The sequence below is a fragment of the Pinus tabuliformis genome, chromosome 5_1 (genome assembly GCF_031772625.1).
Source record: "Pinus tabuliformis cultivar Carrire ecotype Pingquan chromosome 5_1, CPIR1, whole genome shotgun sequence".
NCBI classification, from domain to species: domain Eukaryota; kingdom Viridiplantae; phylum Streptophyta; class Pinopsida; order Pinales; family Pinaceae; genus Pinus; species Pinus tabuliformis.
This window is the reverse complement of record NC_142305.1, coordinates 900,390,453-900,408,704: the sequence shown is the minus strand read 5'-3', so window position 1 is coordinate 900,408,704 and position 18,252 is coordinate 900,390,453. Positions and strand designations below refer to the sequence as shown.

At 40.2% G+C, this 18,252-nt stretch overlaps 2 pseudogenes; one reads left to right on the top strand and one right to left on the bottom strand.

Annotated features, from left to right (window-relative positions):
* Positions 1 to 1,003: 1,003 nt before the first annotated feature.
* Positions 1,004 to 3,141, bottom strand: LOC149167726 (L-type lectin-domain containing receptor kinase S.4 pseudogene; annotated as a pseudogene).
* Positions 3,142 to 4,698: 1,557 nt separating this feature from the next.
* Positions 4,699 to 6,823, top strand: LOC149167725 (L-type lectin-domain containing receptor kinase S.4 pseudogene; annotated as a pseudogene).
* The last annotated feature ends 11,429 nt before the right edge of the window (positions 6,824 to 18,252 follow it).

Sequence of the window (18,252 nt, the reverse complement as noted above, 5' to 3'; positions counted from 1 at the left end):
CTCACTGAAGCTAGCTACCTCAAAATAATCACTACTACAACAACACAACATTGTCCAACTTGAGCTTCTTTACCTAGAAAATGAGATTTCTCTAGCTTTCTGATCAAGACCTCAAAACAAGGCCTCAAGAACACAAGATTCTGCAAACCAAGCTTCTTCAACTTGGCAACAAAGATGTCCCCCTTTGAAACCAACAACCACTTGATACTAAATTGTTTTACCTGGAGAGCAACCTATAGCAATTAGAGAAGAATCTACAGCAGAAAAATTGTGAAGATAAATAGGAAATTCAAAATATTTAAAACTATAACAAAGAAGTACATAAAGCAACAAGGATTGTTTTTTTAATATAGAGGGAACAGATGATTGTTCACCTTTTTTTCTATAAGGAATGTACAAACATTGAAACAATGTCGCCCCTAAAATCAAAAATACAATTGGGAAACAACTTTGTTTCTGAAGAACAAGAATGCAAGCTAGAGATTTCTTTATGCATTTCATATACAATGGAAACTGCTAGTTACACAGATAATGTAACTCGACATATCTTCACACTTGAAAGAAAATCAACACACATTGTTATTTTTTTGTGACTTGTAAATATAATTTAAACATCAGAGAAGAAATTCTCCTCTAAATTTACACTCTGTTGTATCAGATAATCAAGCCATTTGCTGAGATGAAAAACTGGGTCAACTGAAGAAAAATCACTACATTTTGTTGCATCAAATACTCTTTGAAGATTAGTAAAACTGCACACAGTTTGTCTACACTCAGCAATCATAGACTTCAGATCTGTTAGCCTTTTTTTCTGATATATCAAAAGGAAAACTCCAAGCTCTGTATCTCTGGAACTCCAGCTCTTAGTCTGTTTGAAGAGGAAGTAACTCATCATTGGCCAATCCAATAAACAAGAAGACATGGATCATGCACCAATGGACCAAAATAAATATGTTTTTTCAACAACAGTTACTCCATGACTTGTTTTAATTACACACACCTTTCAAGCTGTTGCTGCTAACAGTGAAAGTGGTGATGTTCTATCCGGTGTGAAAACTAGGCTACCATCTGAGCTTCTGTTAGGATGTGAGATAGCAATAGATGAACCATGCTTGTATGAAGAAAATGAAACAATGAATTCATCAAGATTTTCAGTTCTTGTAGGTGTGTCTGCCGAAGGAGGTTCAGAAGGTGGCACAGGATGTGCTTTATCGCCTGCAAGCATTTGCACTACTTCTCTAATACTAGGTCGAGCTTCAGGATGAGGATGGGCACAGAGCAAACCCAGTTCAAGAACGAGCCCAACTTCTTCAACAGGGTACTCATTAAGAAGTCTAGGATCAACTGCTTCCAAAAGCTTTCCCTTGGAATGCAACTCTCAAACCCAGTCAACCAAAATTAATTCTTCGGGAGACATCTTCGGCTCAATGGGTCTTCTTCCACAAGCCACTTCAAGCAATAAAGCCCCAAATCCGAAGACATCAGTGCTTGTTGTGGCCTTACCAGTACGAGGAAGCTCTGGAGCAAGGTATCCAATAGTTCCAACTACATGGGTGGTGTGAGGATTTGAACCATGTTCATATAAACGAGCAAGCCCAAAGTCCCCTAACCTGCCATTCAAATATGCATCTAATAATACATTGCTTTCTTTGACATCTCTATGGACTACTGTCTGCTCCCATTCTTCATGAAGATAAAGCAAAGCCGAAGCAACCCCTTTCAAAATTGTATACCTCTGCGACCAGTCAACATATTCTGTGTGCTCTCAAACAGGAGCTTGTCAAGGCTACCATTTGGGATGTAATCATAGATAAGCAGAAGCTCTTCCTTATACCGACACCAACCTTGAAGCTGAACTAAGTTCCTGTGCCTCAGCCGGCCAATGCTTGCAATCTCTGCAATAAATTCCCTCACCCCTTGCTTGGATTCATGCGAAACCCGCTTCACTGCAACTTCCCGCCCAGTGCTGGGAATAACGCCCTTATAAACCCTGCCAAAACCTCCAAACCCCAGCAGCTGTTTGTCCCTAAATCCCTTTGTGGCCACTTTAAGTTCACTGTAGGGGAATCTATGAGGACCATATTCAAGCTCCCATTCTTCAATCACCTCACTCTGTCGAATCCCCCTAATAAGGTAAACTGTTGCCAGACTTGCAAGAACTGTGATACTTACAGCAGCTATGGATACCTCAACTATGAAACTTCTAGTCTTCACCATAGAATTTGCAGATGTAATCTGAGGAAGCTTTGAGAGTTCAAGGTCCTGTGCAGGCCCATTCATCCTGAAACTCCATCCGAGAAGGCGATGAGCACTAGAAAGCAGCCCTGTGGATGCTGAAAACCCAACATACATATAATCAAGAAGGACATCTGAGAGGTTAACATGAATAGATATCAATGGGCGATCAGGCTTGGTCATCCCCCCTGGTACAACACTTACATTAAGCCTATTCTCTGCACCATCAAAATCTATCCAACACTGAATACTCTTCTGATATTTCAGATTAAATCCCTGAACTGTCCCATTACCAGTTCTGTACCCAGCTGTCGTGGACATATTTGATATCAGACTGTTGATATCGATACCCACATGGTTATCATCAATATCCCCAAACTCAAAATCCTTAGCAGTATCAAACTCCACCGCAAATATATGATTATAATCCTTCCCATTGCTGGAAGCATTGAAGAGGCCGAGGTACTGACTGGTCAAAGTTCTGTGCAATTCCTTAAATGGGGACAACAGAAAGGCTATACCGTGACCTCCAAGAGTTGGGTACCGTGGGACAATGGACATAACGAAGGTCGTACTGAAAGAAAGAGTGGAATTATTCGAAAAATTCTTGAAGCGTAAAGGAAACGGATAAAGGGCATGGCCCAACATCAACTGTGTGACGTTTGTGAGCTCTAGGACTCCTGCAGGATTGTTGTTCGCCATTCCATCCAGGTTGAGATTGTTGTTTCTGAATCCATTGAAAACAAAATTGTCGAATTGGGCCAATGCAAAAACAGAGTTCAAACAAAGAAAACAAAGCCATGAAAACATCCAGGGCATTCGATGAAACGGCTTTGCCTGATGAGATACAGGATGGTGGAGATACATGGATCGAAGCACGGCTTGAAACGCAATGGCCCTGGCCATTTTGACGGCCGAGCTGAGAGCGGAATCGTAGAGCGGTAATCCAGCACAGCGAAATCACATAGCAGAGCGGGAAGTGAGTTGCAGAGCAGAATCGCGCACGGGTGACCATTTCGAACCGGCCATAATACTCCACCGCATGAATTCCAGCTCGTCCCCGATCGGTCAGGGAATGTCAGGCGCACTAACTGCATTCGGATTTTTTTGTCAGGGAATGGCAGGGAATGTCAGGACTGTCAGGGGAGGGTGGCGGAGAAAGAGGGTGGCGGAGCTAGGAGATGGTGGCGGAGGATGGAGACATTCCCGGTGGCCGGAGCCGAACGATTTTCTGGCCAGTGCCGGAAAATGGGCCATTCTACAGCCTTGGTAGACTACTCCCTGCATGAATTCCAGCTCGTCCCCGATCGGTCAGGGGATGTCAGGCACGCTAACTGCATTCGGATTTTTTTGTCAGGGAATGGCAGGGAATGTTAGGACTGTCAGGGGAGGGTGGAAGAGAAAGAGGGTGGCAGAGCTAGGAGATGGTGGCAGGGGATGGAGACATTCCCGGTGGCCGGAGCCGGACGATTTTTCGGTCGGTGCCAGAAAACGGGCCATTCTACAGCCTAGGTAGACTACTCCATGAAACCACGCTCAAAGTCTTCCAAATCTTGATCAAACTTGATCACATTGGAAGCAATGCAATGGAAGTGGCATGGAAAATGCAGAATTTAGAGTGAGAGGTTCAAGATGGATGCGACGAGATGCGTTGCATGTACCTGCATCTCCACAGATGGTTGGATTTGAAGTGAATTGCAATAAAACCAAGAAAAGCGTGACACAGTGTGCCACAACTAACAAACAAACCTAACCGTCCCGTGCGTTCTCCTGTTTCAAGGAAACAAGGCCCCGCCTTGCGAGCACTGAAGATTCCTCGATCTCATCTTCGGAGTAGTCTACCTAGGCTGTAGAATGGCCCGTTTTCTGGCACCGGCCAGAAAATCGTCCGGCTCCGGCCACCGGCAATCTCTCCATCCTCCGCCACCATCTCCTAGCTCCGCCACCCTCTTTCTCCGCCACCCTCCCCTGACAGTCCTGACATTCCCTGCCATTCCCTGACAAAAAATTCCGAATGCAGTTAGCGTGCCTGACATCCCCTGACCGATCGGGGACGAGCTGGAATTCATACGGGGAGTAGTCTACCTAGGCTGTAGAATGGCCCGTTTTCCGGCACCGGCCGGAAAATCGTCCGGCTCCGGCCACCGAGAATGTCTCCATCCTCCACCACCATCTCCTAGCTCCGCCACCCTCTTTCTCCGCCACCCTCCCCTGACAGTCCTGACATTCCCTGCCATTCCCTGACAAAAAAATCTGAATGCAGTTAGAGCGCCTGACATCCCCTGACCGATCAGGGACGAGCTGGAATTCATGCGGGGGAGTATTATGGCCGGTTCGAAATGGTCACCCGCGCGCGATTCCGCTCTGCAGCTCACTTCCCGCTCTGCTCTGCGATTCCGCTGTGCTGGCTTACCGCTCTGCGATTCCGCTTTGCAGCTCGGCCGTCAAAGTGGCCAGGGCCATTGCGTTTCAAGCCGCGCTTCGATCCATGTATCTCCACCATCCTGTATCTCATCAGGCAAAGCCGTTTCATCGAATGCCCTGGATGTTTTCATGGCTCTGTTTTCTTTGTTTGAACTCTGTTTTTGCATTGGCCCAATTCGACAATTTTGTTTTCAATGGATTCAGAAACAGCAATCTCAACCTGGATGGAATGGCGAACATCAATCCTGCAGGAGTCCTAGAGCTCACAAACGTCACACAGTTGATGTTGGGCCATGCCCTTTATCCGTTTCCTTTACGCTTCAAGAAGTTTTCGAATAATTCCACTCTTTCTTTCAGTACGACCTTTGTTATGTCCATTGTCCCACGGTACCCAACTCTTGGAGGTCACGGTATAGCCTTTCTGTTGTCCCCGTTTAAGGAATTGCACAGAACTTTGACCAGTCAGTACCTCGACCTCTTCAATGCTTCCAGCAATGGGAAGGATTATAATCATATATTTGCGGTGGAGTTTGATACTGCTAAGTATTTTGAGTTTGGGGATATTGATGATAACCATGTGGGTATCGATATCAACAGTCTGATATCAAATATGTCCATGACAGCTGGGTACAAAACTGGTAATGGGACAGTTCAGGGATTTAATCTGAAATATTAGAAGAGTATTCAATGTTGGATAGATTTTGATGGTGCGGAGAATAGGCTTAATGTAAGTGTTGTACCAGGGGGGATGACCAAGCCTAATCGCCCATTGATATCTATTCATGTTAACCTCTCAGATGTCCTTCTTGATTATATGTATGTTGGGTTTTCAGCATCCACAGGGCTGCTTTCTAGTGCTCATCGCCTTCTCGGATGGAGTTTCAGGATGAATGGGCCTGCACAGGACCTTGAACTCTCAAAGCTTCCTCAGATTACATCTGCAAATTCTATGGTGAAGACTAGAAGGTTCATAGTTGAGGTATCCATAGCTGCCGTAAGTATCACAGTTCTTGCAAGTCTGGCAGCAGTTTACCTTATTAGGGGGATTCGATAGAGTGAGGTGATTGAAGAATGGGAGCTTGAATATGGTCCTCATAGATTCCCCTACAATGAACTTAAAGTGGCCACAAAGGGATTTAGGGACAAACAGTTGCTGGGGTTTGGAGGTTTTGATAGGGTATATAAGGGCGTTATTCCCAGCACTGGGCGGGAAGTTGCAGTGAAGCGGGTTTCGCATGAATCCAAGCAAGGGGTGAGGGAATTTATTGCAGAGATTGCAAGCATTGGCCGGCTGAGGCACAGGAACTTAGTTCAGCTTCAAGGTTGGTGTCGGTATAAGGAAGAGCTTATGCTTATCTATGATTACATGCCAAATGGTAGCCTTGAAACGCTCTTGTTTGAGAGCACACAGAATATGTTGACTTGGTCGCAGAGGTATACAATTTTGAAAGGGGTTGCTTCGGCTTTGCTTTATCTTCATGAAGAATGGGAGCAGCTAGTAGTCCAGAGAGATGTCAAAGCAAGCAATGTATTATTAGATGCATATTTGAATGGCAGGTTAGGGGACTTTGGGCTTGCTCGTTTATATGAAGATGGTTCAAATCCTCACACCACCCATGTAGTTGGAACTATTGGATACCTTTCTCCAGAGCTTCCTCGTGCTGGTAAGGCCACAACAAGCACTGATGTGTTCGGATTTGGGGCTTTATTGCTTGAAGTGGCTTGTGGAAGAAGACCCATTGAGCCGAAGATGTCTCCCGAAGAATTAATTTTGGTTGACTGGGTTCGAGAGTTGCATTCCAAGGGAAAGCTTTTGGAAGCAATTGATCCTAGACTTCTTAATGAGTACCCTGTTGAAGAAGTTGGGCTCGTTCTTGAACTGGGTTTGCTCTGTTCCCATCCTCATCCCGAAGCTCGACCTAGTATGAGAGAAGTAGTGCAAATGCTTGCAGGCGATAAAGCACATCCTGTGCCACCTTCTGAACCTCCTTCGGCAGACACACCTACAAGAACTGAATATCTTGACGAATTCATTGTTTCATTTTCTTCATACAAGCATGGTTCATCTATTGCTATCTCACATCCTAACAGAAGCTCAGATGGTAGGCTAGTTTTCACACTGGATAGAACATCACCACTTTCACTGTTAGCAACAACAGCTTGAAAGGTGTGTGTAATCAAAACAAGTCATGGAGTAACTGTTGTTGAAAAAACATATTTATTTTGGTCCGTTGGTGCATGATCCATGTCTTCTTGTTTATTGGACTCGCCAATGATTGGACTCGCCAATGATGAGTTACTTCCTCTTCAAACAGACTAAGAGTTGGAGTTCTAGAGATACAGAGCTTGGAGTTTTCCTTTTGATATATCAGAAAAAAAGGCTAATAGATCTGAAGTCTATGATTGCTGAGTGTAGACAAACTGTGTGCAGTTTTACTAATCTTCAAAGAATATTTGATGCAACAAAATGTAGTGATTTTTCTTCAGTTGACCCAGTTTTTCATCTCAGCAAATGGCTTGATTGTCTGATACAATAGAGTGTAAATTTAGAGGAGAATTTCTTCTCTGATGTTTAAATTATATTTACAAGTCAAAAAAAAATAACAGTGTGTGTTGAGTTTCTTTCAAGTGTGAAGATATGCCGAGTTACATTATCTGTGTAACTAGCAGTTTCCATTGTATATGAAATGCATAAAGAAATCTCTGGCTTGCATTCTTGTGCTTCAGAAACAAAGTTGTTTCCCAATTGTATTTCTGATTTTAGGGGTGACATTGTTTCAATGTTTGTACATTCCTTATAGAAAAAAAGGTGAACAATCATCTGTTCCCTCTATATTAAAAAAACAATCCTTGTTGCTTTATGTACTTCTTTGTTATAGTTTTAAATATTTTGAATTTCCTATTTATCTTCACAATTTTCTGCTGTAGATTCTTCTCTAATTGCTATAGGTTGCTCTCCAGGTAAAACAATTTAGTATCAAGTGGTTGTTGGTTTTAAAGGGGGACATCTTTGTTGCCAAGTTGAAGAAGCTTGGTTTGCAGAATCTTGTGTTCTTGAAGCCTTGTTTTGAGGTCTTGATCAGAAAGCTAGAGAAATCTCATTTTCTAGGTAAAGAAGCTCAAGTTGGACAATGTTGTGTTGTTGTAGTAGTGATTATTTTGAGGTAGCTAGCTTCAGTGAGAGGCTAATAAGATATATGTGGTAGGAGAAATGACATCTAGACATTTAGAGATCGATAAATTCTATGGCCACAACTTCCATTTATGGAGGTTGAAGATGGAATATTTGCTTATTGAAAGAGAGTAGAAATCAGTATGAAGGACACAAAGTCTGACATCGTGAAGTAGGAGGACTGGGGCAAGATGAATGATAAGGTCATGGCCTTGATTGGTCTTGATATATCAAATTCTATGTTAATGGATGTGTTAGGAGAAGCTAACTTAAACAGGGTGCACAATTTGATTGATAACAGCTATAATATATGTGTGAAAGTAGTTCATCTGCAGAATAGGTACTATTGAAGGATGAGCATAAAGTAACAGGAATTGCCACAAAATCTGAGTAGGGCAGTGAACCTCTCCACTCATGTTTAGATTACAACTCGGATGACAGTTAAAATGAATGATTTCATAACTTAAGCCTTAAGACCTGGCAATAATAATCATAAAGCATACATGTATCAAACCCAATTAGGCTATCAAGTATTATTGATTGATAAAGACACCAAATCTCTATAAACTTCAAAGAGTTGTTGAAATAGTTCCCTATTAAGCAGATGTGAAATCACTACACATAAGAACTTGAAGTCCCTAGATTTATTAATGAACTCTTCTTGTACGACTAATAAATTTATCTGAGCTCAGATATAGCTAGATTCCATGACGTCAGAATTAAGAGGGCATAGATATGCTTCATCTAGGTCATTAAGGGAATTGCTTCATCTAGGTCATTATCCATATCTAACAAAAACAAAGATTGATTTCAAAGTGGTGTTTTCCAACAATGTATATGAATAATGAAAAATGCACCTGTTTAAAGCTACTATGGCTTTGTTTAATTTAACATTCCATGTAAACTGATAAAATAAACTAACAGTTGTTTATTCAAAGAAACTCAGTTAACGAGATTAATATGTTTCCAGAGGCACAAATATGACAATTATCGATAGTACATAACACAAACTTAACCTGAAAATGTGTACTATAATTAAGTGAGGATTTATTGTAAGCATGCTACATGGGTTAGATTTTGTTTATCAAAGCAATCAACACCCTTTTCTTTGATTTTTGGTAGACTACTCCCTTTGGCCCGAAAGCCAACCCCCTATTACATTGAAAATGATAAACTTTACAGAGAAATAAAGCTACTAGCTTTAAGGAATGAAATCCTAACAATAAACTAAAATAAAACAATCTCTAGCATGTTACAGGAAATCTGGAAATGATGAAATGGAATGCTTCAAATCTGAATTAGATCCACAGTTGATTTCTGACCCAATGCCTTGAAATCTGATATATATACTCCACAGTTGCTGATTCTTCTCCATAAAATCTGAGACATGAAGTTGTTCCCTGAAAATCTGTTAGATATCCTTTAACGCAAATTTTGCCACCTATCTGTTGTCACACAACACCTTTTTCTTTTACCAGGAGGAGTATTCTCCCTTGAGGAAGAGTAACTCAAATTAAATCTCGAGCATTTTGCTTGTTTAAAACATCAGGTGGTTTTGAAACATGAACTACAAAATGAGTGCCCAAAGGAGGAGATTCAAAATACATAGAGGTGCCACTGGTTTGTGTGTCTAGCTTTCGACGGCTCCCCTCTGGCTCACATAGCTTTGCTTTTCACTTAATACATTCCAAAACACCGTTGGTTCATCCGCAGACTTTATCAAATCCTTTGACAGTCTATTACCCACTACGACACTGTTTGTTCCTCTGAAGATTCATTTGCAGATTTCAGGAATCTGTTCACTTCCATTCCTGCCCTTCCAGCGATGTAGTGTATAGATACAAAAGGAAGTTACAAATTTACAACATACACTTTTTAAGCTTGAAATGAAGCCATAGAAAATGGATGCACCGTTAGAATTATTATTCAAAATTTCTCATTTTGTGACCAAATCACTCTCTTTGTTTAATGCTTTAGAAAAGAAAATAACCGTATTCTATTACCGTGCCACAACTAAATGATATACAGACAAAATCAATAAGAGCCATGCTAAATATGAGCTATAACTCATTCATATAGTTGAATTACCAATGTCAAGCCATTCATAGGCAAATATAAAAGAGATCAATGCTGGTCCATAAGGCAAAGTAGAATTGAAAAGAAAAGGTACCTTAGATCACTAATTCACTCACTGAATGCTAAAAGGGACTAAAACAAGTATTTAAGCAATGGGTGAAATTGTACACAGAATTGAACATCTTCATTTAATCTCAATCTAGTTCTCACATTTAGGTTTCTAAAATATGTGAACATGTCTTTGATCAACCAGAGTTTGTTGATGGAGAGGCAAATCACTTCAACAATTTCATAAAGGTGACTTAGACACTATAACCTTGATATGAGATTCAATCAATATTTAACAAAATATATTTTCTATATTTCCCAATCATTTGTGTCATGAGATGATATAAAACTATGATGATGTCAACATTGTAGTATGTTACTATGCCAAGAAATTTGAGGCTGGAGGCCTATAACCCTCCTCAATGTCTCCCACAAGGTTATTACAAACATTTTAAGAAAATGATTCAAGTCGCAAGCTTCCAAAATCATAAGAAAGAATATTATCACCTTGCAGAGCATCAAATTGGCTAGGGAGATGAGTAAGAAGGCTCACTTCCTTGAATTTGATCTTGACAAGTCATATAATATAATTAAGTGAGGATTTATTGTAAGCATGCTACATGGGTTAGATTTTGTTTAGCAAAGCAATCAACACCCTTTTCTTTGATTTTTGGTAGACTACTCCCTTTGGCCCGAAAGCCAACCCCTATTACATTGAAAATGATCAACTTTACAGAGAAATAAAGCTACTAGCTTTAAGGAATGAAATCCTAACAATAAACTAAAAATAAAACAATCTCTGGCATGTTACAGGAAATCTGGAAATGATGAAATGGAATGCTTCAAATCTGAATTAGATCCACAGTTGATTGCTGACCCAATGCCTTGAAATCTGATATATACTCCACAGTTGCTGATTCTTCTCCATAAAATCTGAGACATATACAGTGCTTGTATACTCTGCATATACAGTGCTTGCATATATAGTGCTTGTATACATCAGTTCCTCATTTTCCGAAGAAGTTAGATAAAAATGTCATAGTGCACAATGAAGCAGTGTCAAGTTAGTGGTTCAAGTCATTAATTGACAAGAGGATGGATCATCTACAACACAAATGACAGGAGGAATGCATCAAAAGCATGGACAGCACCATGATTTCTTATGTAAAGGAGACAAATGTGATGGTTGGTATGGACATATTTTTTATTTGTGTACTTTATAAAACTACAAACTTGTATTTATGTAAGCATTGAAGGTTATAGAGTAAGGACAGGATGCATAATGTATTGGTTGGTATGGATGTAAGGGTTTATTTGTTTACAAGGATAAAAAAGAAACTGTAGCCTCTAGAAGTGATTCATTATGTCCATCTAAATAAAGATATGATATGCAGATCCATGATGTTAAGATAATAAATTCACACAAGCACCCAATTATCAAACATTGACACTTGAATATGCAATACCAAGCTTTCAAGTGGTATCAGACCTGGGCATGGGCAAGTTTGTAATCTTCTTCAAAAGTACCAAATCAGGCTTCATAGAATAGAAACTATTTGCTTTTGATTATTAGAACTTACAGCCAAATTTTTCTTCCCTAAAATTATTTTTTGTCATTTGTTTGTAGCATAAGTTATAAAGCCACTAATGCCCTAAACTCTGCATATACAGTGCTTGTATACTCTGCATATACAGTGCTTGCATATACAGTGCTTGTATACATCAGTTCCTCATTTTCCGAAGAAGTTAGATAAAAATGTCATAGTGCACAATGAAGTAGTGTCAAGTTAGTGGTTCAAGTCATTAATTGACAAGAGGATGGATCATCTACAGCACAAATGACAGGAGGAATGCATCAAAAGCATGGACAACACCATGATTTCTTATGTAAAGGAGACAAATGTGTTGGTTGGTATGGACATATTTTTTATTTGTGTACTTTATAAAACTACAAACTTGTATTTATGTAAGCATTGAAGGTTATAGAGTAAGGACAGAATGCATAATGTATTGGTTGGTATGGATGTAAGGGTTTATTTGTTTACAAGGAGAAAAAAGAAACTGTAGCCTCTAGGAGTGATTCATTATTTCCATCTAAACAAAGATATGATATGCAGATCCATGATGTTAAGATAATAAATTCACACAAGCACCCAATTATCAAACATTGACACTTGAATATGCAATACCAAGCTTTCAAGTGGTATCAGACCTGGGCATGGGCAAGTTTGTAATCTTCTTCAAAAGTACCAAATCAGGCTTCAAAATTCCAAATAAGGGGTTTGATTTGTGTCTTGTTTGCTTCATGTTTTTAGAACTCATGGAAAAGTTGGTTGTGCAGTTGGTAACAGAGTTCATAATTGAAGCATTAGAATAAATAAGAATGCACGTTTCAGGTTGACTTGGTTCAAAAGCAACAGGTTCAGAAAACTGCACATCAAGATGCTATGAACCCAAGAGCTTCTTTCTTAAATATGAACACCGTAAATAAAATTAGATTTGTTTTGATCATATAACAGATCTAACATTTGAGAATATATTTGAAGAACAATTTAGATTGATGTCCAAAACACTAATTCATTCACAAATTGTGGTGTGTATACAACATTGTTACAGCTTAGTCTGCAGTATTAGACCAATTACGTGAGAAAATACAGAAACATTGCAATAAAAAGAACCAACAATTCAATTTGTCGAACAATTACAGAGTCATGTGAATTAACTCGACATTCCATGTCAAAGTTCAAAATTTCATGAAACTTCAGGAGAGTAGTGGCATATAATTGAACTTTTACTTTTGCATTGATGAGGGCTCAAACATTCCTCGGTGCTCATCAGGCACCCATATTTTTAATATTGCACTGATGAAGGCTCAAACTTTCCTCAAATTTTGCAGGCACCCATGTTCTCAATGTACCTAGAGCCTTCTGAAACAACCCAACATTCCATGTCAAAACACAAAGTTTCATGAACTTTAAGAGAACAGATTATGTCCATGAACAGATTATGAAAAAGGTATTTTTATAACAACATAACAATGGGAAAACATAAATATACTTATCATATGATAAAGGGCCACCTGACGATGCCATAATAACCTAGCTTATCTATTCTTTGTGCATACCTCATTGATTCCCACTAGAGTTGAAGTCCTTCTCTAGATGATCAGTCATGGTAGAAGATGATGCTTCTCCACTTATTCTATAGTTACCTAGAAAAATATCAAACGTTATCGCAAAGAAATTTTCTAGAGCATCAAGGTATATGTGCACACACAATGAAAGAGTGTCAAATGTACCTGGCATGGAAAGTAAGGTTGGATGGTCTTGCATCTCCCTTTGGTCTTGGGTTATCGCCATGGTTGGGGATTGTTGCATTGTTGTAAAAATAAACATACCACATGTTAAAGAATAGTGATGATTAAATACTTAAATCTAAAATCATGACTCTATTCAACACATGAAACTAACCTGGAACCATAGAGACGACATTATTTGATCGATGACGTCCTTGCTTATTGAGGTACCGAAACTCAAATGGTTCATATTCTGATGGATCAACATTTAAATCAATTTCCAAACCATTGTTTTTTCTGCTGCTTCTTCTTTTCTTTGTGGGGCTAAGGACACTCTTCTTCCCCTTCAAAGATGGATCAAGAGATTCCATTCTAGGTGTGAAGTCAAAATCAGTAACGTGCAAATTATTGGCTTCATCCAACATTTTTTTAAGCATATCAGTCAACTGGATTGTCTTCGCCAAAGTAGTAGGAGGATTATCTAAAATGAGATGTGTATAGCTAAACAACTCCTCCCTTGCCAAATGAAGTGCCTTGGCATCTGCGTCAACAACATTTGTGGCCATAAGAGTAGCATCGACATCTTCATCATGGTTTTGAGGCTCTATATTGATCTCAGGTGGTGTTGTGCCCTACAACAACCCCCCATTTCATAACATTTTTTATCACAAACAATTAACATATGAAATGGGTCCCTTTTAAAATTTTAATTGGCATTAATGAATTTGTTCGAAAAGGAATGATAATCAAATGGAATTTGTCAATAAAAGCCTTTTTTGAACAAATAATAAGCAATTTTTGGTTAAGTCCGAAAGAGCAATCGCAAGATCATTTGCTACCTTGGTTCTTTCCGATGTGATATCGCTATCGGCCATCGGCGATAGCCAATGCACACACAGAAAAAGCACAGGCCTTTTCCCCGATGCGACATGATATCGGTGATCAAATATCGGCGCTGCCTCTTATGAAAAGTCTTTTAAGCCTCGACCCGATGCGATATCGCTATCGGCAGTCAGCAGAATCCCATACATCTTCATAAGACGTTCAGATCTTTTCCCGATGCGATGTAATATCGCTATCGGTAGTCGGTAAATCAATTGATATACATTTAGGGATTATGTTCGCACGCTAAATATAATGCAATGTCGCAATCGGCATTCGCCAAGATCTTTCCCAAATGATAATGTCACTCACACCCCCGATGCGATGCGATGACTCTTAATGATGACCTGAAAGGTGATTATTTCAAAGCTTTAAAGTTATATTTAAATCCGATTTGACAAAAGCACAAATTTCAAAATGCCGGTAAGTAAAGGGATAAGGTAATGCATGCGTATTTAAAGCTTTGCCCCTTCGAATTAGCGAACAATTACGATTAGACCTTGAAAAAATCTATTGCACGCTTTAAAGGGTCATTCGGTTTAATAACTTAAGTAATGGTCATCTATGGAGCTGCAGGCTGTAAAATCACCATCATTGCATCTGCGGTTCCTTCTCAAATCATTAGATCCGCAGCCACTTTTAGAATTAATCTCACCACGCTTCAAGTTATATATCTATCCCGTTATGGATTGTCATTGTTATTTCCTTGTTACGATTTCTCTTGCATTTGTGTAGAATTCAACTGAGAGAAGTCAGAATATGATGGGAAAGAAGTTCAAGAAGGTGGCAGGTTCTACTACGACACCTGTCTCAGGCCAAGCTGCTATAGTTTCAAAGAAAGGCTTAATCTCAGATACTACATGCACTGGCCTTCCTGGCACTACATGGCAAGGTACATACAATTTGCTAGAAGCAGAACAACCAGAAAAGACAGTAACGGAGGCTAGTGTGGATGAACTAAGAAAGTCTGAGGCAACTCTTAAAGATTTGGCTGACTCCTTTCTGCACAGAATAGCAGCCAGAGAACAAGTTCTGCCTTATACTGATGAGGTGCGCTGGGCAATTGAAGAAATTACTCTCACTGAAAGAACCTTCCATACTAAGGATGGAAGGATTTTCGGTTCCTTCAAGCCTGACGACTTGAGACGGATGTATCATTTGCCCAAACCCGAGCAAGTCTATAACAGAGCCTTTGTGGAGAAGTTCGCGAAAGAGAATGAATCACCATCCGAACCTCTCCGAGATTGGAGGCAGAATCCAGCTAAACACAAGCATGATATGTCGGGTAAGTACTCCAATGCTTCTTTGGCTTCACCTTATTGCTATGCTGGAGTTATGATGTGTAGATTGTGGGGATTTCATGACTCTGCTAATATCCATGTTGATATGGTCCCCTTAATGGAAGCGGCCGTAAATAGTATAATCATGGATTGGGCCACTATTCTGTCTGATAAGTTGGTCATAGCTATTCGTGAGTTTAGGGACAAAACCAGAGTCACCGAGAGGAAAATCCCACCCTTCTATTACTCTGCCTACATTATGGATACCCTTTGTTTTAATTCTGAGTTTCCTGTCCTTGGTTGGAGATGGACCACCCATGACCCAACACCTATTCATTTGTATCATCGGAAATTGTGGAAACCCTCCCACAAAGACCATCTGTATCAAATTTGTAATGGTTTTATGGTTCCCGTTCACTATTCTATTTTTGACAGACCTATCCCTAGAATTTCCTATGAAGCTTCTTTTGACCTACCAGCCGTAGCCCATTGGTTCGGCGAAGAACATTTTACTTATATTAGAGTTTTTGGAAGCAAGGCTAGGCCACATGTTCTCCCCCTGTACATCCCAGATAAATTGTTAGCCCGGGAAATCTCCTATCAGATTATGTCTGAGGGTGTCACACAAACTCTCAAAGAGGAGAAAAAGAGAGGATGGCCCTCTTTTCCTTTAAGAATTGGAGTTTACACGCTGCTAAATTACAAGCATGCAGAAAAGGAAGCAGCAAAACTCCAATTGATATCCCTGGTTTCTATTCCAAACAGACTCTATGATCCAAAAAAGACTGCTTTTATTGCCTTGGAACAGGCCAAGCTGTCGAAGGTTGTCCATCAGGAGGATCAGTTTGACGACCTGTTCATGAGTGCCGATTCAATAAGCCAAGTCAGACAACTTGCTTCACTGAGATATGAAGATGTGGAGTTAACTGAATTTAATAAACTTAGAAAGCAAAGGTTGCAAACTTTGCCTCTAGATTTATTATCCACAACCCCAACATCTTCCTCAAGCGAGTCTGGTCAGCAGCAAATACACCTATCTCCTGTTACAACTAAAGAGTATGATAGACAACAGGAGGAAAGGCAAAACAAGCTGCAAGCAGAAAAGCATCAAAGGGAGCAGATAGAAAGGCAGCAAAAGGCACAAAAGGATCAAGAGCAAAGAAAGCAAAAGGAGTTAGAAGAACAGAGGAAAAGAGAAGAAGAAGAGAAAGCAAAGAAAGAACTGGAAGATAGGCAGAAAAAGGAATTGGAGGAACAGCAGCAAAGAGCACAAGAGGAGCAACAGCGGAAGGCATTCGAGGAACAGCAGAGGATTGAACAAGAGAAAGAACAGAGTAAGCAAATCTCTACTGATCCTGAATTGATTAAAGAATGGAACCAATTCGATTCCATTATAAGTGGTAAGGAAGCCTCCAAAGACTCAGACGCCTCTAAAACAAATAAAGCTCCCGATACTACTTCTTCTCCGGTTCTAGAAGGAACCAGCGGCCCACCCATGGTACAGAATGTTGAGGTAATTACTCAAGACCCATCTGATCAAATTGATCTTCAGGTAGAGGAAATTCCTCCCCTAGACATTTTCTACAGCCCAAAGCATAGAGCCGTTGTAAGGCGCTCTAGGAAAAGACGAAGGCTTGATCAACCTTCTATTTCACCTGAGCAAACAGTCACGGGCAATGTCGTCTGGAAGGGAGAATTAGATCCCTCTGAAGATCTGACAAAGCTATCGCAATTTGCGGGAGCTTATTCAGCGGCAACTATTGACAAAGCATCCGAAGTAAGTCTTCTTTTGAAGACTAAAGAGCATGAGATATACGCATTGCAAGCAGAAGTAATTGAGGCAAAGAATAAGGCAGCGCAGGTAGAAGAACAATTGCTGGCCCAACAACAAGAGAATCATTTGTTAACCCAGCAAATTGAAAAACTGAGGATAAACCAATCTGACATTCAGAAAGCAAAAGAATTATCAGAGGCATTATCCCAGTTAAAGGCATCGAATGAGCTGATGATGAAATCTAAAGACGAGCAAATAATTCAGCTATCAGCACAGCTTGAAGGTATTAAGAGCGCCCAGAGTATTGATGATTTCAGAGCAGAGGCAACTCGAATAAACAGCGCACTGATATCACAAATCAGGATCTTGTGCCAACAACTTGTTGACGCTGAATCACTGTGTGAAACATCTACAGCAGTGTGTGAACAAATCGAGAAAGCCAGAAGTAAGTTGGATCAGGCTGAAGACGATATAACAGAGTATATTGAATGGCAAGACACTCCAGAAGGGCAAGCGGCAAATTTCTCCCGAATCTGTGTAACATACAAGGACATACTCTTCATGGAATGGAACATACAGGTGATGAAAGCAGAAAGAGCAGCCTCAAGATGCAAAATGATTGCCAGCAACATGATCAATCTAGTCAATGATACATTGTATCTGGCAAACATGATTTCCCAATGCACACCTGGAAACTTAACAACAGCAAACATGCTGGAGCACAGGAACTACCCTGATCTAGAGAAACAAGGGCGGTTAATTGCTGGAGTAAATACCTTGACCGCCGACGCATACTGGCTTTTCCTGATTAAACCACATTCTCAAAGGTCGGCTCTAAACTGTCTAACAGATGCTCTCCGATACCTGATTGCCGATATTCAAGATGCCACATATGATGCACAGCTGACTTCACGCCTCAATACTCCACCAGAAGTAGAGCCAATGCTGGCGATATGTCAGCGAAGGAGTAAAGGCAAAGAGACCTCTGACTGAAGCATCGCCGCCGACTGCCGAATCACCAAAATGCAAGATGATATTTGTTAATGCCGATTTATTAGTTTTCAGT